Source organism: Ambystoma mexicanum, chromosome 5p (genome assembly GCF_040938575.1).
Source record: "Ambystoma mexicanum isolate Mex_15411 chromosome 5p, UKY_AmexF1_1, whole genome shotgun sequence".
Classification (NCBI taxonomy): domain Eukaryota; kingdom Metazoa; phylum Chordata; class Amphibia; order Caudata; family Ambystomatidae; genus Ambystoma; species Ambystoma mexicanum.
In genome coordinates this window covers 35622679-35643974 of record NC_090930.1, presented here as the reverse complement: position 1 = coordinate 35643974, position 21296 = coordinate 35622679, and the positions used below count along the sequence as shown (strand labels likewise).

Genomic DNA, 21296 nt, shown 5'->3' with positions numbered 1-21296 from the left:
TTTCAAGCTGTCTCATGCCAGGTGTGAGTAGCTCCCCAAGAGAGGCCACGGATCTCAAGCTGTCTCGGGCGTGACTGGCTCCCCCGGTCCAATGATTTCAAGCAGTCCCATGCCCGGTGTGAGTAGCTCCCACAGAGAAGCCCCAGATCTCAAGCTGACTCGGTGTGACTGGCTCCCCCAGTCCAATGATTTCAAGCAGTCCCATGCCAGGTGTGAGTAGCTCGCCAAGAGAGGCCACGGATCTCAAGCTGACTCGGTGTGACTGGCTCCCCCAGTCCAATGAGTTCAAGCTGTCTCATGCCAGGTGTGAGTAGCCACGGATCTCAAGCTGTCTCGGTGTGACTGGCTCCCCCAGTCCAATGGTTTCAAGCAGTCTATAATTAGCAATGAAGTGTTATTATTGGCCACCCTTACTGGCTGAGGCATCTCAAATTAAAATGCTTGAAAGGATGACGGTTTGAATTATCTCCCCTTTAATGGCATATTTGCCCTGCGAGTTACAGAAAGCTGTCTGGAGCAGGCACATTGGCCCACTGAGTTGTCTAATTGAGAGTACTGTCTCTTTCTTTTCTCTTCTTGCTGCCAGATCAGGGTTATTGCTGGATACTGGGGCTGGGGCCTCATCGCCCTCATCGCCCCATCCTCTGGGTTGAGTGTGTGGTCCTGGGGTGGGGTTCTTCATGGTCTGTGGGGGCTTGCCACAATGGGGCGGGGTGTCACAGGGTCTTCCGTGACTGAACCCAATGGCAGTCCCCTCTATACTCATCTGAGCAACAGACTCCTGAACCCCCAACTTTCTCTGAACCCGTGTGATGTAGAAGGGGGTTGGGGGTCGGGTAAGAAAGGAGGTGGCACAATGCAGGGGTGCTGCTAGGGGGAGGAGTGGCTTGTGAAGGAGCAGTGCATGGTCGGTGCACTGGTGTAATATTCGCTGGAGCGGTTTGTGGGGTGTGTGGGGTGTGTGGGGCGTCTGTGACACGTGTCAGCTCCTCGAGGCCGCCTCAGACCTGCCACATGCGCTAGTGGAGGCTTCCAGAAAGCAGCTGCGGTGGCAGGCTGATGCAAGCCCCAGCGCCCGCACCGCCCCACCCACCCCCCCCCGCTCCTCCATGGCGGGGATACTGGTGGGAGGGGCTCAGGAGGATCCCGTTTCACAGGCAAAGTTTAGGAGACCTTCCCAGTTCTGGTTTGATTTCTGGAAACTTCTCCAAGGGGCAGCTATACATGTAGAGTTCAGGAAAGGGGGGCGGAGAAAGAAGAAAGGAGGCGAACACAGCAGGGGGGGGGAAGGAGAGAGGAAGGGAGAGAGGAAGCAGAAGGGAGAACAATAGAAGAAAGAAGAGGCGGAAAAGAACAAGAGGAGAGAAGAAAAGAAAGAAGAAACAAGACGAGAAGAAGAGAAGAGAAGAGAAGAGAACCAACCCAGCCGGAAGGTAAGAGCAGAGGGTGGGGCCGGCCCCTACCTCCACCCACCCCCACCCCCCTCCTCGCAGCTGCGGACCCTGGAGGTGAGTGGCACTGCTGGCTGGTACACTCCTGAATCAAGTGAACTGGGAGGTGATGGGACCCGGCCAGTTAATGTACAGCAGCAGTCCTGTCAGTGTCCAGAGGTGGGGGTGTGTGTGATCCATTAAAGTGTAACCCCCTCCAGCCCCCCAAACATACTGTACTGTCGCAGCGCTGCCGGGAAGTGCCAGTACTACCCAATAAAGCACAGCAATGCTGCCGGGAAGTGCCAGCACTACCCAATAAAACACAGCAATGCTGTCGGGAAGTGCCAACACTACCCAATAAAGCGCAGCAATGCTGCCGGGAAGTGCCAACATTCCCGAATAAAACACAGCAATGCTGTCGGGAAGTGCCAGTACTACCCGATAAAGCACAGCAATGCTACCGGGAAGTGCCAGCACTACCCAATAAAGCACAGCAATGCTTCCGGGAAGTGCCAGTACTACCCAATAAAGCACAGCAATGCTGCCGGGAAGTGCCAGTACTACCCAATAAAGCACAGCAATGCTGCCGGGAAGTGCCAGCACTACCCAATAAAACACAGCAATGCTGCCGGGAAGTGCCAACATTCCCGAATAAAACACAGCAATGCTGCCGGGAAGTGCCAACATTCCCGAATAAAACACAGCAATTCTGCCGGGAAGTGCCAGTACCACCCAATAAAGCACAGCAATGCTGCCGCGAAGGACCAGTACTACCCAATGAAGCACAGTAATGCTGCCGGGAAGTGCCAGTACTACCCAATAAAGCGCAGTAATGATGCCGGGAAGTGCCAGCACTACCAAATAAAGCAAAGCAATTCTGCTGGGAAATGGCAGTACTACCCAATAAAGCGCAGCAATGCTGCCATGAAGTGCCAGTACTACCCAATAAAGCGCAGCAGTGCTGCTGAGAAGTTCCAGTACTACCCAATAAAGCACAGCAGTGCTAGCGGGAACTGGCAGTACTACCAAATAAAGCGCAGCAATGCTGCCGGGAAGTGCCAGCATTACCCAATTAAGCACAGCAATGCTGCCGGGATGTGCCAGGACTACCCAATAAAGTGCAGCAATGCTGCTGAGAAGTGCCAGTACTGCTCTATTAAAGCACAGCAATGCTGCTGAGAAGTGTCAGTACTGCTCTACTAAAGCACAGCAATGCTGCTCAAAAGTGCCATACTTCTCCATTAAAGCACAGCAGCACTGCTGACAAGTGCCAGTACTGCTCCAGTAAAGCACAGCAATGCTGCCGAGAAGTGCTAGTACTGGTCTATTAAAGCACAGCAAAGCTGCTCAGAAGTGCCAGTACTGATCTATTAAAGCATAGCAATGCTGCTGAGAAGTGCCAGTACTGCTCCATTAAAGCATAGCAATGCTGCTGAGAAGTGCCAGTACTGCTCCATTAAAGCACAGCAGCGCTGCTGACAAGTGCTAGTACTGCTCCATTAAAGCATAGCAATGCTGCTGAGAATTGCCAGTACTGCTCTATTAAAGCACAGCAGCGCTGCTGACAAGTGCCCGTACTGTTCCATTAAAGCACACACAGCAGCACTGATGAAAAGTGCCAGTTCTGCTCCATTAAAGCACAGCAATGCTGCCGGGAAGTGCCAGCAGCACTACCCAATAAAGCGCAGCAATGCTGCCGGGAGGTGGCGGTACTACCCAATCAAGCGCAGCAAAATAAAACACAGCAATGCTGCTGGGAAGTGGGAGTACTACCCAATAAAGCACAGCAATGCTGTCGGGAAGTGCCAGGACTACCCAGTAAATCACAGCAATGCTGCTGAGAAGTGCCAGTACTGCTCTATTAAAGCACAGCAATGCTGCTTAGAAGTGCCCGTACTGCTAAATTAAAGCACAGCAGCTCTGCTGAGAAGTGCCAGCACTGCTCCATTAAAGCACAGCAGCGCCACTGAGAAGTGCCAGTACTCCTCTATTAAAGCACACCAATGCTGCTGAGAAGTGCCAGTACTGCTCTATTAAAGCATAGCAATGCTGCTGAGAAGTGCCAGTACTGCTCCATTAAAGCACAGCCGCACTGCTGACAAGTGCCAGTACTGCTCCATTAAAGCATAGGAATGCTGCTGAGAAGTGCCAGTACTGCTCTATTAAAGCAGAGCAGCGCTGCTGACAAGTGCCCATACTGCTCCATTAAAGCACAGCAGCGCTGCTGAAAAGTGCCAGTACTGCTCCATTAAAGCACAGCAATGCTGCCGGGAAGTGTCAGCACTACCCAATAAAGCGCAGCAATGCGGCCCGGGAGGTGTCAGTACTACCCAATAAAGCGCAGCAGTGCTGCTGGGAAGTGGCAGTACTACCCAATAAAGCACAGCAATGCTGCCTGGAAGTGGCAGTACTACCCAATCAAGCGCAGCAAAATAAAACACAGCAATGCTGCTGGGAAGTGCCAGTACTACCCAATAAAGAGCAGCAGTGCTGCTGGGAAGTGGCAGTACTACCCAATAAAACGCAGCAATGGTGCCGGGAAGTGGCAGTACTACCCAATCAAGCGCAGCAAAATAAAACACAGCAATGCTGCCAGGAAGTGCCAGTACTACCCAATAAAGCACAGCATTGCCGCCAGGAAGTGTCAGTACTACCCAATCAAGCGCAGCAATGCTGCCGGGAAGTGGCAGTACTACCCAATAAAGCACAGCAATGCTGCCGGGAAGTGCCAGGACTACTCAATAACGCACAGCAATGCTGCTGAGAAGTGCCAGTACTGCTCTATTAAAGCACAGCAATGCTGCCAGGAAGTGTCAGCACTACCCAATAAAACACAGCAATGCTGCCGGAAGTGCCAGCAGCACTACCCAATAAAGGGCAGCAATGCTGCCAGGAAGTGTCAGTTCTAACCAATAAAGCGCAGCAATGCTGCCGGGAAGTGGCAGTACTACCCAATAAAGCACAGCAATGCTGCCGGGAAGTGGCAGTACTACCCAATAAAGCGGAGCAATGCTGCCGGGAAGTGGCAGTACTACCCAATAAAGCGGTGCAATGCTGCTGGGAAGTGGCAGTACTACCCACTCAAGCGCAGCAAAATAAAACACAGCAATGCTGCCGGGAAGTGACAGTACTACCCGATAAAACAGAGCAATGCTGCCGGAAAGTGGCAGTACTACCAAATAAAGCACAGTAATACTGCCAGGAATTGGCAGTACTACCAAATAAAGCACAGCAATGCTGCCGGGAAGTGCCAGTACTACCCAATCAAGCACAGCAATGCAGCTGGGAAATGCCAGTACTACCGAATAAAGCACAGCAATGCTGCCGGTAAGTGGCAGTACTACCCAATAAAGCACAGTAATGCTGCAGAGAAGTGCCACTACTACCCAATGAAACACAGCAATGCTGCTGGGTAGTGCCAGTACTACCCAATAAAGCACAGCAATACTGACCCGAAGTGCCAGCACTACCCAATAAAGCACCGCAATGCTATAGAGAAGTGCCTGTACTGCGCTATTAAAGCACAGCAGCGCTGCTCAGAAGTGCCCATACTGCTTCATTAAAGCACAGCAGCCCTGCTGACAAGTACCAGTACTGCTCCATTCAAGTACAGCAGCGCTGCTGACAAGTGCCAGTACTGCTCCATTAAAGCATAGCAATGCTGCTGAGATGTGCCATAACTGCTCTATTAAAGAACAGCAATGCTGCTGAGAAGTGCCAGTACTACCCAATCAAGCATAGCAATGCTCCCAGGAAGTGCCAGTACAACCCAATAAAGCACAGCAATGCTGCCAGGAAGTGGCAGTACTATCCAATATAGCACAGCAATGCTGCAGAGAAGTGCCAGTACTACCCAATAAAACACAGCAATGCTGCTGGGAAGTGCCAGTGCTACCAAATAAAGCACAGCAATGCTGGCAGGAAGTACCAGCATTACACAATAAAGCACAACAATGCTGCCGAGAAGTGCCCGTACTGCTCTATTAAAGCAGAGCAGCGCTGCTGAAAAGTGCCCATACTGCTCCATTGAAGCACAGCAGCGCTGCTGACAAGTGCCAGTACTGCTCCATTAAAGCACAGCAATGCTGCCGGGAAGTGTCAGCACTACCCAATAAAACACAGCAATGCTGCCGGGAAGTGCCAGCATCACTACCCAATAAAGGGCAGCAATGCTGCCAGGAAGTGTCAGTTCTAACCAATAAAGCGCAGCAATGCTGCCGGGAAGTGGCAGTACTACCCAATAAAGCACAGCAATGCTGCCGGGAAGTGGCAGTACTACCCAATAAAGCGGAGCAATGCTGCTGGGAAGTGGCAGTACTACCCAATAAAGCGGCGCAATGCTGCTGGGAAGTGGCACTACTACCCACTCAAGCGGAGCAAAATAAAACACAGCAATGCTGCCGGGAAGTGACAGTACTACCCGATAAAACAGAGCAATGCTGCCGGAAAGTGGCAGTACTACCAAATAAAGCACAGTAATACTGCCAGGAAGTGGCAGTACTACCCAATAAAGCACAGTAATGCTGCAGAGAAGTGCCACTACTACCCAATGAAACACAGCAATGCTGCTGGGTAGTGCCAGTACTACCCAATAAAGCACAACAATACTGACTGGAAGTGCCAGCACTACCCAATAAAGCACCGCAATGCTATCGAGAAGTGCCTGTACTGTTCTATTAAAGCACAGCAATTCTGCTGAGAAGTGCAAGTACTGCGCCATTAAAGCACAGCAGCGCTGCTCAGAAGTGCCCATACTGCTCCATTAAAGCACAGCAGCCCTGCTGACAAGTACCAGTACTGCTACATTCAAGTACAGCAGCGCTGCTGACAAGTGCCAGTACTGCTCCATTAAAGCATAGCAATGCTGCTGAGATGTGCCAGAACTGCTCTATTAAAGAACAGCAATGCTGCTGAGAAGTGCCAGTACTACCCAATCAAGCACAGCAATGCTCCCGGGAAGTGCCAGTACTACCCAATAAAGCACAGCAATGCTGCCAGGAAGTGGCAGTACTACCCAATATAGCACAGCAATGCTGCAGAGAAGTGCCAGTACTACCCAATAAAACACAGCAATGCTGCTGGGAAGTGCCAGTACTACCAAATAAAGCACAGCAATGCTGGCAGGAAGTACCAGCACTACCCAATAAAGCACAACAATGCTGCCGAGAAGTGTCCGTACTGCTCTATTAAAGCACAGCAATGCTGCTGAGAAGTGCCAGTACTGCTCCATTAAAGCATAGCAATTCTGCAGAGAAGTGCCCGTACTGCTCTATTAAAGCACAGCAACGCTGCTGACAAGTGCCAGTACTGCTCCAATAAAGCATAGCAATGCTGCTGGGAAGTGCCAGTACTGTTCTATTAAAGCACAGCAACGCTGCTGAGAAGTGCCAGAAGTGCTCTATTAAAGCACAGCAATGCTGCTGAGAAGACCAGTACTTCTCAATTAAAGCATAGCAATGCTGCTGATGACAAGTGCAGTACTGCTCCATTAAAGCATAGCAATGCTGCTTAGAAGTGCCAGTACTGCTCTATTAAAGCACATCAACACTGCTGAGAAATGCCAGTAATGCTCTATTAAAGCACAGCAAAGCTCCTGAGAAGTGGCAGTACTGCTCCATGAAAGCACAGCAATGCTGCTGAGAAGTGCCAGTACTGCTCAATTAAAGCACAGCAGCGCTACTGACATGTGCCAGTACTACTCAAGTAAAGCACAGCAGCGCTGCTGACAAGTGCCAGTACTGCTTTATTAAAGCACAGCAATGCTGCTGAGAAGTGCCAGCACTGCTCCATTAAAGCACAGTCCCTTTATTCCTTAGACCTGGAGGTTTTGCTGGCAGCTCTGCTGAGAAGTGCAAGTATTGCGCCATTAAAGCACAGCAGCGCTGTTCAGAAGTGCCCGTACTGCTCCATTAAAGCACAGCAGCGCTGCTGACAAGTACCAGTACTGCTCCATTAAAGTACAGCAGCGCTGCTGACAAGTGCCAGTACTGCTCCATTAAAGCATAGCCATGCTGCTGAGAAGTGCCAGAACTGCTCTATTAAAGAACAGCAATGCTGCTGAGAAGTGCCAGTACTACCCAATCAAGCACAGCAATGCTGCCGGGAAGTGCCAGTACTACCCAATAAAGCACAGCAATGCTGCCAGGAAGTGGCAATACTACCCAATGAAGCACAGCAATGCTGCAGAGAAGTGCCAGTACTACCCAATAAAACACAGCAATGCTGCTGGGAAGGGCCAGTACTACCAAATAAAGCACAGCAATGCTGGCAGGAAGTGCCAGCACTACCCAATAAAGCACAGCAATGCTGCCGAGAAGTGCCCGTACTGCTCTATTAAAGCACAGCAATGCTGCTGAGAAGTGCCAGTACTGCTCCATTAAAGCATAGCAATGCTGCAGAGAAGTTCCCGTACTGCTCTATTAAAGCACAGTCCCTTTATTCCTTAGACCTGGAGGTTTTGCTGGCAGCTCTTCTGAGAAGTGCAAGTACTACGCCATTAAAGCACAGCAGCGCTGTTCAGAAGTGCCCGTACTGCTCCATTAAAGCACAGCAGCGCTCCTGACAAGTACCAGTACTGCTCCATTAAAGTACAGCAGCACTGCTGACAAGTGCCAGTACTGCTCCATTAAAGCATAGCCATGCTGCTGAGAAGTGCCAGAACTGCTCTATTAAAGAACAGCAATGCTGCTGAGAAGTGCCAGTACTACCCAATCAAGCACAGCAATGCTGCCGGGAAGTGCCAGTACTACCCAATAAAGCACAGCAATGCTGCCAGGAAGTGGCAGTACTACCCAATAAAGCACAGCAATGCTGCAGAGAAGTGCCAGTACTACCCAATAAAACACAGCAATGCTGCTGGTAAGTGCCAGTGCTACCAAATAAAGCAGGAAGTGCCAGTGCTACCCAATAAAGCACAGCAATGCTGCCGCGAAGTGCCCGTACTGCTCTATTAAAGCACAGCAATGCTGCTGAGAAGTGCCAGTACTGCTCCATTAAAGCATAGCAATGCTGCAGAGAAGTGCCTGTACTGCTCTATTAAAGCACATCAACGCTGCTGACAAGTGCCAGTACTGCTCCAATAAAGCATAGCAATGCTGCTGAGAAGTGCCAGTACTGTTCTATTAAAGCACAGCAACGTTGCTGAGAAGTGCCAGTAGTGCTCTATTAAAGCACGGCAATGCTGCTGAGAAGTGCCAGTACTTCTCAATTAAAGCATAGCAATGCTGCTGATTACAAGTGCCAGTACTGCTCCATTAAAGCATAGCAATGCTGCTGAGAAGTGCCAGTACTGCTTTATTAAAGCACAGCAACACTGCTGAGAAGTGCCAGTACTGCTCTATTAAAGCACAGCAGAGCTGCTGAGAAGTGCCAGTACTGCTCAATTAAAGCACAGCAGCGCTGCTGACATGTGCCAGTACTGCTCAAGTAAAGCACAGCAGCGCTGCTGACAAGTGCCAGTACTGCTTTTTTAAAGCACAGCAATGCTGCTGAGAAGTGCCAGCACTGCTCCATTAAAGCACAGTGCCTTTATTCCTTAGACCTGGAGGTTTTGCTGGCAGCTCTGCTGAGAAGTGCCAGTACTGCTCCATTAAAGCACTGTCCCGTTATTCCTTAGACCTGGAGGTTTTGCTAGCAGCTCTGCTGAGAAGTGCCAGTTCTGCTCCGTTAAAGCACAGTCCCTTTATTCCTTAGACCTGGAGGTTTTGCTAGCAGCTCTGCTGAGAAGTGCCAGTACTGCTCCATTAAGGCACAGTCCCTTTATTCCTTAGACCTTGAGGTTTTGCTAGCAGCTCTGCTGACAAGTGCCACTACTGCTCCATTAAAGCACAGCAATGCTGCTGAGAAATGCCAGCACTGCTCCCTGAAAGCACAGTACCTTTATTCCTTAGACCTGGAGGTTTTGCCGGCAGCTCTGCTGAGAAGGGCCAGTACTGCTCCATTAAAGCACAGTCCCTTTATTCCTTAGACCTGGAGGTTTTACCAGCAGCTCTGCTGACAAGTGCCAGTACTGTTCTATCAACGCACAACAATGCTGCCGAGAAGTGCCAGTAATGCTCTATTAAAGCACAGCAAAGCTGCTGAGAAGTGGCAGTACTGCTCCATTAAAGCACAGCAATGCTGCTGAGAAGTGGCAGTACTGCTCAATTAAAGCACAACAGCTATGCTGACATGTGCCAGTACTGCTCCATTAAAGCACAGCAGCACTGCTGACAAGTGCCAGTACTGCTTAATTAAAGCACAGCAGCGCTGCTGACAAGTGCTAGTACTGCTCTATTAAAGCACAGCAATGCTGCTAAGAAGTGCCAGCACTGCTCCATTAAAGCACAGTCCCTTTATTCCTTAGACCTGGAGGTTTTGCCGGCAGCTCTGATAACAAGTGCCAGTACTGCTCAATTAAAGCACAGCAGCACTGCTGACAAGTGCCAGTACTGCTCAATTAAAGCACAGCAGCGCTGCTGACAAGTGCTAGTACTGCTCTATTAAAGCACAGCAATGCTGCTGAGAACTGCCAGCACTGCTCCATTAAAGCACAGTCCCTTTATTCCTTAGACCTGGAGGTTTTGCTGGTCGCTCTGCTGACAGACAAGTGCCAGTACTGCTCTATTCAAGCACAGTCCCTTTATTCCTTAGAACTGGAGGTTTAGCTGGCAGCTCTGCTGAGAGGTGCCAGTACTGCTCTATTAAAGCACAGCAAAGCTGCTGAGAAGTGGCAGTACTGCTCCCTTAAAGCACAGCAATGCTGCTGAGAAGTGCCAGTACTGCTCAATTAAAGCACAGCAGTGCTGCTGACATGTGCCATTACTGCTCCATTAAAGCACAGCAGCACTGCTGACAAGTGCCAGTACTGCTCAATTAAAGCACAGCAGCACTGCTGACAAGTGCCAGTACTGCTCTATTAAAGCACAGCAATTCTGCTGAGAAATGCCACCACTGCTCCATTAAAGCACAGTCCCTTTATTCCTTAGACCTGGAGGTTTTGCTGGCAGCTCTGCTGAGAAGTGCCAGTACTGCTCCATTAAAGCACAGTCCCGTTATTCCTTAGACCTGGAGGTTTTGCTAGCAGCTCTGCTGAGAAGTGCCAGTGCTGCTCCATTAAAGCACAGTCCCTTTATTCCTTGGACCTGGAGGTTTTGCTTGCAGCTCTGCTGAGAAGTGCCAGTACTGCTCCATTAAAGCACAGTCCCGTTATTCCTTAGACCTGGAGGTTTTGCTAGCAGCTCTGCTGACAAGTGCCAGTATTGCTCTATTAAAGCACAGCAATGCTGCTGAGAAATGCCAGCACTGCTCCATTAAAGCACAGTCCCTTTATTCCTTAGACCTGGAGGTTTTGCCGGCAGCTCTGCTGACAAGTGCCAGTACTGCTCTATTAAAACACAGTCCATTTATTCCTTAGACCTGGAGGTTTTGCTAGCAGCTCTGCTGACAAGTGCCAGTACGGCTCTATTAAAGCACAGCAATGCTGCTGAGAAATGCCAGTACTGCTCAATTATAGCACAGTCCATTTATTCCTTAGACCTGGAGGTATTGCCGGCAGCTCTGCTGACAAGTGCCAGTACTGCTCTATTAAAGTACAGTCCCTTTACTCTTTAGACCTGGAGGTTTTTCTAGCAGCTCTGCTGACAAGTGCCAGTACTGCTCTATTAAAGCACAGCAATGCTGCTGAGAAGTGCCAGCACTGCCCCATTAAAGCACAGCAAAGCTGCTGAGAAGTGGCAGTACTGCTCCATTAAAGCACAGTCCCTTTATTCCTTAGACCTGGAGGTTTTGCCGGCAGCTCTGCTGAGAAGTGCCAGCACTGCTCCATTAAAGCACAGTCCCTTTATTCCTTAGACCTGGAGGTTTTGCTAGCAGCTCTGCTGACAAGTGCCAGTAATGCTCTATTAAAGCACAGCAAAGCTGCTGAGAAGTGGCAGTACTGTTCCATTAAAGCACAGTCCCTTTATTCCTTAGACCTGGAGGTTTTGCTTGCAGCTCTGCTGAGAAGTGCCAGCACTGCTCCATTAAAGCACAGTCCCTTTATTCCTTAGACCCTGAGGTTTTGCTAGCAGCTCTGCTGACAAGTGTCAGTACTGCTCTATTAAAGCACAGCAAAGCTGCTGAGAAGTGGCAGTACTGCTCCATTAAAGCAGAATCCCTTTATTCCTTAGACCTGGAGGTTTTGCTAGCAGCTCTGCTGACAAGTGCCAGTACTGCTCTATTAAAGCACAGCAATGCTGCTGAGAAGTGCCAGCACTGCTCCATTAAAGCACAGTCCCTTTACTCCTTAGACCTGGAGGTTTTGTTGGCAGCTCTGCTGACAAGTGCCAGCACTGCGCCATTAAAGCACAGTCCCTTTACTCCTTAGACCTGGAGGTTTTGTTGGCAGCTCTGCTGACAAGTGCCAGCACTGCTCCATTAAAGCACAGTCCCTTTATTCCTTAGACCTGGAGGTTTTGCCGGCAGCTCTGCTGAGAAGTGCCAGCACTGCTCCATTAAAGCACAGTCCCTTTATTCCTTAGACCTGGAGGTTTTGCCGGCAGCTCTGCTGAGAAGCGCCAGTACTCCTCCATTAAAGCACAGTCCCTTTATTCCTTAGACCTGGAGGTTTTGCCGGCAGCTCTGATGAGCAGTGCAATCCCTGTCCCATTGAAGTGCAGCACTTTCTGGTGGGAAGTGCAGTTGCTGCCCGTGCTGGTTCTCCCCACGGAATCACCGAATTGCTGCAACAGATTCGTTAGTGCAGTGACCTCTCTGGAAAGTGGCCGAACTGCAGCACAGCATTGCTGCTGAGAAGTGCAGCTTCGCTAGCAGCTCTGCTGGGAAGTACCCGTCCTGCTTTGCTAAATCACAGCACAGCTGCTGCAACACACCTGCTGAGAAGCATAGCGCTGCTGCTGAGACTTGCGGTTACTGCCGGCTTCTCTGCGCTTTGCTGTCTGCCATTGTCAACGTCCGTCTTTTATTTTTTCTTTGTTTTCTGTCCTTCTTCTGTTCTGTGAGAGGCGACGAACCTGCCCGGAAAGTAGCTTCCGAGCTCAGACTGGGAGAGCCTGGGAGAGCCTGGGAGAACAGCTCTGCTCTCCCGTTTATCTTATTTGCGTTTTGCTTTTTAAGCACAAAACAGACAGGTTGTCACAGGGTGTTCTAGTGGGGTCTGTAAACCATCTACCCCTCCCCTCCTCACCCCCCACGTATCCAAGCATTGAAAACAGTGATTGGCTCAGCTGGCTGCAGGCCCAGCAGTGAGCGGGGTACAGGGCATGGGGTGTGACCTCTGTCTAAGGCAGATGCACAACACAGTGGGGGTGTGGGGTGATAGGCTGAGTAGTGTGGGTTCACTTTGCTTCTCTTACCAGATCCCTACCTAAGTAATACATTACAGACAACTTATGTGTATGGAAAAGTTGTAGGCCCTAGGCATTTTATTTTCTTACAGAAAATACAACACAACAAAATATTTACACTGCCATATGCTTTTGGGCACATTGTGTCCAGTCCCGAAGTTGCCCAAGGCTCCTCCTGAGTCTTTATCCCTGGGCCTTCGTTCCTGGGCACATGCCGTCAAACCTGAGCAGGTGTTCCTTACGCCCGCTCAGGTCCCCCCCAAAAGCACCTTACCTACAACCCCGTTCTTGGAGTGCCCTAAAATGTTGTTGGAAAAAACCCCCATCCATTTCCTTGATAGGTGCACCCCATCCTTGTGGAACATGTCCGGATTGTTCCGGTGTAAGCCATCTCTTATGAAGTGCAGCCCTGTGCTCCTGCAGTACTTTTCTACTGATTTCTTTAGTTTCTTTCTGGCTATTTCGATTGCGTGCCTCTTCTGTACCCCACACCAGACCCTTCTTGGTATTATCTCTGACATAAAAATCTCGGTTTTCCACCAGCTGCGGGCTATGCTATGCAGCGACTCGCAGATGTTCCTTTATAATTTACCCCTGTTTGTGCTCACCAGGTCGTTCCCCCCGAGATATATAACCAGGTACTCGGGGGGTCCCTGAAACCTATCAGGTCCCGACAGCCTGTCGTGGATGCCCTCCCAGTGCATCCCCGGGAGGCCCCACCAGGACGTAATTGTGTTCCTGAAATGTAGTCCTTGCTTCACCTCTTCCAGCCACCTGCCCGCCCGGGTCACGAAAGAGTGGCCCACTATCCATGCCGATTTGTATGGTCCCGCCTCTGTGGAAACGGGGGAGATAAGTGTCATATCAGTTCCTCCCTTATGTATTTCTTAAAACATTGCGACTTCCATCCCCCAATTCTTCTCACCCCCTTTGCTCCCAGGCCCCCCGCCCACGCAGAGGTTGCTGCCCCTATCCTGAAAGAGTGTGTCCCGAATTCGGCTGGATCCCATCCTGCTTTCGCCACCGCCTGTTTCAAAACTGCCTGAAACTGGTACCTGCTGAGTGCGCTGCCGTCCCTATGAATTAATAACTGTCCGTCGACATCTGGTCGCCGATCTAGAAATTCTTGGGTGATGCATCTGGGACGGTGGTCCTTCTCTCTGATGCAATTGAGATCTATTGCTCTCCCCTTCCCCGTTTGGTCTGTCTTAGATTTCCATAGCATTATAGACATCCCCTTGATACTCATACTAACGTCTTTCCTTGCCAGGCCGTCTCCTGCCCCCGTATTCCTGGCCACCAGTTCCCCTATTCTGAAAGCTCCATAGTATGCTAGCGCAAATTCTGCCCTGAACAGCGCATGTGCTGCTGCACGTGTCTTGCAGCACTTTTAACAGAATTATCAATTTCCCAAAATTTACTGGCCTTCTGCTATCTGGTTTCTTCCCCTCTAACTTCGCCCATCCTCTCATAGTGTATTTATCTTAGCGCTGTCAGTCGGGTCCGGTATGCCCGCCACTTTTGTGGTATATGGCACCGCCGCCAGGTGCGCTGCTGCCCAGCTTTTCTTCTTCCCTTTGGCAAATGCCCCTTCAAGAAATGCACACATTTTTTCCGTTGAAATTTTTTTCCACCTTTTATCCACCTGTTTCCACCAACACATCTTTTACATGCTTTTTCGTACTGCTTACCCATTTTGTACGTCAGGGCATTTCTGGTCAGCTTGTCGATGACCCTTTCTTTTCTCCTTTTCTCCGTTCTTCTCCCACTTCTTTTGAGTTGACCTTGTGGCCAACCGTGCTTTCCTTTCTAGTGCCTCCAACGGGACCCATGCCTTCCGCGGCGTGGGCGTTCTTTCCTTGTCGGCGTCCGGTCCCAGCTCCCTGAATTTCTCCCACTGAAAGCGAGAGATTGCATCAGCCACCACCTTTTCTTCCCCAGCGATATGCCTCGCCTTTACGCATGTATTCATTTTCAGGCTTTCCAGTGTGATTGCCCTCATTAATTCTAATACTATCATGCATGACGCACTTTGTTTAACACGTGCACCACCACCATTTTATCTGACCATACGCCAACTCCTTGTTCCCTAGCTCTTCCCCCATGCGCATTACGCGACCCATATCGGGAAGAGCTCCAGCAGCGTTATGTTCTTTGTCCATTACGCCACTTGCCACGATTTTGGCCACTTGCCTGCACACCATTTTTTCCCCAGTATTGCGCCAAAACCAAAGCCACCTGCTGCATCGGTGAACAACACCCTTTTACCTTTCTCATTCACCGGTGAGCACCATATTACCGCCCCCTTGAAGTTTTTCAGAATTTCTGCCCACACTTCCAGATCTCTCTTGATTCCTCCTCCTAGCCTGACTCTGTGGTGCCCCTTGGTAGCACCTCTCGTTTTCAGCTCGATACGTCTCTGGAACACCTTCCCCTGCGGTATGACTCTTCCTGCGAAGTTCAGTTTTCCTGCCAGTGCTTGCAATTCTCTCACTTTGTTTCTTCCTTGTAGTTCCTTTATTGTCTTCAGCAGCTCTGTCACCTTGTCCTCCGGGATCCGACACCTTCCCTTGTTTGAGTCAATTACTATACCTAGGAATTGGATAATATGCGTTGGGCCCATCGTTTTCTTCTCCACCAGAGGGAAACCCCACTCACTTGTTATTTCCACGAATTTCCACGAAAGCTCCATAGTATGCTAGCGCAAATTCTGCCCTGAACAGCGCATGTGCTGCTGCACGTGTCTTGCAGCACTTTTAACAGAATTATCAATTTCCCAAAATTTACTGGCCTTCTGCTATCTGGTTTCTTCCCCTCTAACTTCGCCCATCCTCTCATAGTGTATTTATCTTAGCGCTGTCAGTCGGGTCCGGTATGCCCGCCACTTTTGTGGTATATGGCACCGCTGCTAGGTGCGCTGCTGCCCAGCTTTTCTTCTTCCCTTTGGCAAATGCCCCTTCAAGAAATGCACACATTTTTTCCGTTGAAATTTTTTTCCACCTTTTATCCACCTGTTTCCACCAACACATCTTTTACATGCTTTTTCGTACTGCTTACCCATTTTGTACGTCAGGGCATTTCTGGTCAGCTTGTCGATGACCCTTTCTTTTCTCCTTTTCTCCGTTCTTCTCCCACTTCTTTTGAGTTGACCTTGTGGCCAACCGTGCTTTCCTTTCTAGTGCCTCCAACGGGACCCATGCCTTCCGCGGCGTGGGCGTTCTTTCCTTGTCGGCGTCCGGTCCCAGCTCCCTGAATTTCTCCCACTGAAAGCGAGAGATTGCATCAGCCACCACCTTTTCTTCCCCAGCGATATGCCTCGCCTTTACGCATGTATTCATTTTCAGGCTTTCCAGTGTGATTGCCCTCATTAATTCTAATACTATCATGCATGACGCACTTTGTTTTACACGTGCACCACCGCCATTTTATCTGACCATACGCCAACTCCTTGTTCCCTAGCTCTTCCCCCATGCGCATAACGCGACCCATATCGGGAAGAGCTCCAGCAGCGTTATGTTCTTTGTCCATTACGCCACTTGCCACGATTTTGGCCACTTGCCTGCACACCATTTTTTCCCCAGTATTGCGCCAAAACCAAAGCCACCTGCTGCATCGGTGAACAACACCCTTTTAACTTTCTCGTTCACCGGTGAGCACCATATTACCGCCCCCTTGAAGTTTTTCAGAATTTCTGCCCACACTTCCAGATCTCTCTTGATTCCTCCTCCTAGCCTGACTCTGTGGTGCCCCTTGGTAGCACCTCTCGTTTTCAGCTCGATACGTCTCTGGAACACCTTCCCCTGCGGTATGACTCTTCCTGCGAAGTTCAGTTTTCCTGCCAGTGCTTGCAATTCTCTCACTTTGTTTCTTCCTTGTAGTTCCTTTATTGTCTTCAGCAGCTCTGTCACCTTGTCCTCCGGGATCCGACACCTTCCCTTGTTTGAGTCAATTACTATACCTAGGAATTGGATAATATGCGTTGGGCCCATCGTTTTCTTCTCCACCAGAGGGAAACCCCACTCACTTGTTATTTCCACGAATTTGTCCAGGGTTGCCCTGCATATCTCCAAACCTTTGGGCCCGACGAATAAGAAATCGTCCAGGTAATGTACCATCATGGACTCCCTCATCTCCTGTGTTACTGCCCATTGTAAAAATGAATTTACCCTCTCGAAATATGCGCATGAGATGGCGCACCCCATCGGGAGGCATTAGTCGATGAAGTATTCCCCCTCCCAATGCATACATAACCATCTTTTTGACCCGTGGTTGACTGGCAACAGGCGAAATGCCGATTTAATGTCTGCTTTCGCCATCCATGCCCTTTCCCCTGCTTTCCTGACCAGTTCCACTGCCTCCTCAAAGTCTGAATATGATACCGTCGCCTCGCTCTGGGCGATGCCGTCGTTCACCGAGGCCTCGGGAAGTAGGATAGGTGGTGTATGAGCCTGTATTCCCCTTCGTCTTTTTTCGGCACCAGCCCTAGTGGTGAACATATAAATTCCTCGTATGGTAAGGCCGTGAAAGGGCCCTCTACCCTCCCCAGTTCTACTTCTTTCCTGATCTTACTGGTCGCTATATCCCTGTTTTCGATTGTCGATTTTAGATTCCTAGGAATGTCTTGCGCTCCCTGCACGGTAAACGGTATGTTAAAACCTTCTCTAAAGCCTTGTCTGATTTGTTCTGCCGCTTCTTGGTCGGGGTATTTCTGGAGCCACCTTTCCATCCTCTTGATTTTTACCGGCGTGGCCCCTTTCCTGCCCCAGTTCTTATTTCCGCGTCTCCTCGCTTCTACCGCTTGGAGCTGCGGCCCTTGTGCACGTGGAGCTGCTGTGGTCACCCTTACATCTCTCGCACTTGTGGCTGAACTTGCACTTCCATCCCCAGCTACAGGGTACCCCCTTTTCAAAGCTCCTGCATTGACCTGGTTCTGCTCGTGCTGTCCCCGTGCTCCCACTGCCCCCCCTCTGTGTTGTTGGGGGCAGGCTGCTCTGCCACCCTCTCTGTGACCCGTAATTTCTGCTCCGAAAACTCTGGTCTCTGTTTCTGTCATAGCTGGATTCGTACTTTCTGCCACTGGATCTATAATCTGCTTTGTAATCATTCTGCCAATACTGCCTTCTCTGCTATCCCCCTGTGCTCCGCTCCTTGGAATCCCATTTCTCCTTTAGCACGTTAAATATGTAGAGGTTAAAGTTTTCTTCATCCCAGTCCATATCTGGAAAGCAGTCCATCTCCTTTCTGAACTCATGGTCATACTCCAGCCATGCGTCCCCTCCAAACGCCGCGTGTACCTTCAGCACCCTCTGTTGATATGCCACTAACGCTACCCCGTCTTCCGGGAATTTTTGTGATATAATTGTAGACATTATGGTGAAGGCCGACATCCAGTTGTCAAAACTGCTCACTACTGGCCCCTTTTTTAGTAAGCTTTTCTCGTCCTCCTTCATGTCCTCTAGGGCCACATTCATCCCCCTCTTTTGACAATCTAACAATGTAAAGATATCGATCATTTCCTTCCTCCATATTTTTTCCTTTACTTTGTCAATCATGTACCAAGCCATCGCTTTCATCGACCTGCCCTGTGCGTCTTTACCCATGGTTGGCCTGCCATATTTCGTCATGAGTGGCCCCTCATTTTCTGCCACTGCCACCGTCGGCGCTACCCCCGGTGGTGTGGCCCCTGCCCCTATGTTTGGCCCTGCCAGTGCTCCTTGTGGTGTCGGGATCATTGGTGCTCCTTGCGGCACCGGGACTACTGGTGCCCCTTGTGGTGCCGGGACCAGGGTTTCCCTGGGCTCTGCTGGTTCCCCCTGTGGTGCCGGGACCGGGGCTTCTCTGGGTTCTGCCCCTGCCCCCCCTGCCCCTCTCTGTTTTTCCCTGCTCACCACTCCTCTCCATTTTACCCAAGCCCTTAGATGATCCCTTTCTTCGTCATCACTGCTTGATTCATCTGATGAACTCCCCTGCTGCTCCTCCCTGGATTTCTTCCCCCGTCTGATCTTCTTGTCATTGGTTCTGGGCGACTTACCCGAAACCGTGGCATACTTTTTTAACATTTTTACTATTTTATCGCCCATATTATTATTCACAGTACCTTTCTTTGTATCTTTTTTCTTTCTCTTGGTCGGTGCCTCTGTCTGTCCCTCTGATCTCTTCGACTCCGCTCTTCCCCTTTTCTGTCCTTGCGGTACCTCGTCTTCTCCTTCGCTGCTGCTGGGCTCTATGAACAGTAGCGGTGACGATGCCTTTGCTCTTTCTTCTTTCTGCATTACTTCCAGCACCCGTTGTGCCCCATACTCCTTCTTCGCCTTTCTTGCCCATTCTGAGAACTCTTGGGCCCTTTTTGCTCTTCCTTCCGCCATCCTTCTCATCTGAATTCTGTCGGTCACGCTACTCGTTTGACCACAGCGAAAGTCTTTTGTTCGTTTGCAGCTGGTACTTCTGGGTTGCTCCTGCTCCGGCACTGTTGTAGCCACTGCGATCAGAATGAAATTTAGAGAGGTAGAAAAATGCGTGAGCCCGCAAGAGCAAACGTTTTTCCTTCCCCTTCTCCAGGCACTAAGAGCCTACACAAGAGAGGTGAGCTCTTACCTGGTTTGTGCCACCTCTCCTTTTCCAGGCTTACTTATACCCCCCCGGCCCTTTGTTCCTTCCTGGGGGCGGCCGGGTTACCCCCCTGGCCCCTTGCAGTTAAATTTTGCACCTTCCCAGGTGCTGTTTCCTGCCCTTCCTGGGCTTTTGTTTCTTGTGGCGCAGTTCGGACGCCCCTCCCTACGCTTTCGCGCTGTTTTCCCCCACCCAGCGCCTAAACTCACAGACCCTCTATCGTCCCGCATTTCATGCGGCCCGGGGCCTCGGTCATTATAAATGGGAGGGGTGTGACACAACTTGCTCTACACAAAGGGGTGTGCTTGTGTGGCATTTCAAAAGCACCGATCAAGCAGTGGGGCATTTAAATAGCGGATAACAAGCAGCTATAAGCGTGCCTCTACTACAAGCAGGGAATGTACTCACTGAGCGTTGTGTAACTTCTGAGCACATGTGGATAACTCACAGCTTCACTGTGCCGCACATGCCCGTGTAGGGCTTAGGACATGATGAATAGGTCATTTAGGAAGCAGCTTTCTGGTTTAGTCAATGCTGAAGCAATGCCTTTCATTCTGAGTAGTGTGCATGCTTTGTGCAGCAATGACCATGAGCAGGTGACAGGATCAAACATTTTATTTCACCCTTTTTCATCAAGCCTTTAACACGCTCTTGTAAAGGCCAGAGTATGGCTCCATTTCTTTGCATGACAGTATTATTAGCCTTGCATTCAGGGTTAATTAGTCTTACACCGTGCACCCTTACCATTGGGGTGGTCTCCAGGCGCTCATGTTGCTCTGTAAGAACAGTGGGTGGGATTGGTTAGTGAGGTAAGAGTGATGGGATAGATGTAGAACCAGGAGAAACTGGCATCTGTGTGTGTTGGCATGCCGAAGAGTTGATCGTGAGCACTGGCTTGTCGTATCCGTGAGGGTGAGGTCCAGTGTCTGGGTTGTTTGTTGTATGCAGTGTTTGTTATGTTGAGTGTGTGTTTTTGTGAGTTTCATGTGACGTGTGGCTGGTAGTTTTGATCATGCGCACTGGCTTCTTGTATCCGTGAGGGTGAGGTGCAGTGTCTGGGTTGTTTGTTGTATGCAGTGTTTGTTATGTTGAGTGTGTGTTTTTGTGAGATTCATGTGACGTGTGGCTGGTAGTTTTGATCGTGCGCACTGGCTTCTTGTATCCGTGAGGTTGAGGTCCAGTGTCTGGGTTGTTTGTTGTATGCAGTGTTTGTTATGTTGAGTGTGTGTTTTTGTGAGTTTCATGTGACGTGTGGCTGGTAGTTTTGATCGTGCACACTGGCTTCTTGTATCTTTGAAGGTGAGGTCCAGTGTCTGGGTTGTTTGTTGTATGCAGTGTTTGTTATGTTGAGTGTGTGGTTTTGTGAGTTTCATGTGACGTGTGGCTGGTAGTTTTGAACGTGTGCACTGGCTTCTTGTATCCGTGAGGTTGAGGTCCAGTGTCTGGGTTGTTTGTTGTATGCAGTGTTTGTTATGTTGAGTGTGTGTTTTTGTGAGTTTCATGTGACGTGTGCCTGGTAGATTTGATTGTGCGCACTGGCTTCTTGTATCCGTGAGGGTGAGGTCCAGTGTCTGGGTTGTTTGTTGTATGCAGTGTTTGTTATGTTGAGTGTGTGTTTTTGTGAGATTCATGTGACGTGTGGCTGGTAGTTTTGATCGTGTGCACTGGCTTCTTGTATCCGTGAGGGTGAGGTCCAGTGTCTGGGTTGTTTGTTGTATGCAGTGTTTGTTATGTTGAGTGTGTGTTTTTGTGAGTTTCATGTGACGTGTGGCTGGTAGTTTTGATCGTGCGCACTGGCTTCTTGTATCCGTGAGGTTGAGGTCCAGTGTCTGGGTTGTTTGAGGTATGCAGTGTTTGGTATGTTGGGTGTGTATTTTTGTGAGTTTCATGTGACGTGTGGCTGGTAGTTTTGATCATGCGCACTGGCTTC

General features: G+C 50.0%; 1 protein-coding gene across 1 annotated transcript in view; it reads left to right on the top strand.

The window, feature by feature from the left end:
- Positions 1–1159: 1159 nt before the first annotated feature.
- Positions 1160–21296, top strand: part of LOC138480698 (serpin H1-like) — a 258733-nt gene continuing 238596 nt past the window's right edge. The window contains exon 1 of the mRNA XM_069612389.1: positions 1160–1433. The gene's annotated coding sequence lies outside the window, so the exon portion shown is untranslated. The remainder of the gene's footprint in view (positions 1434–21296) is intronic.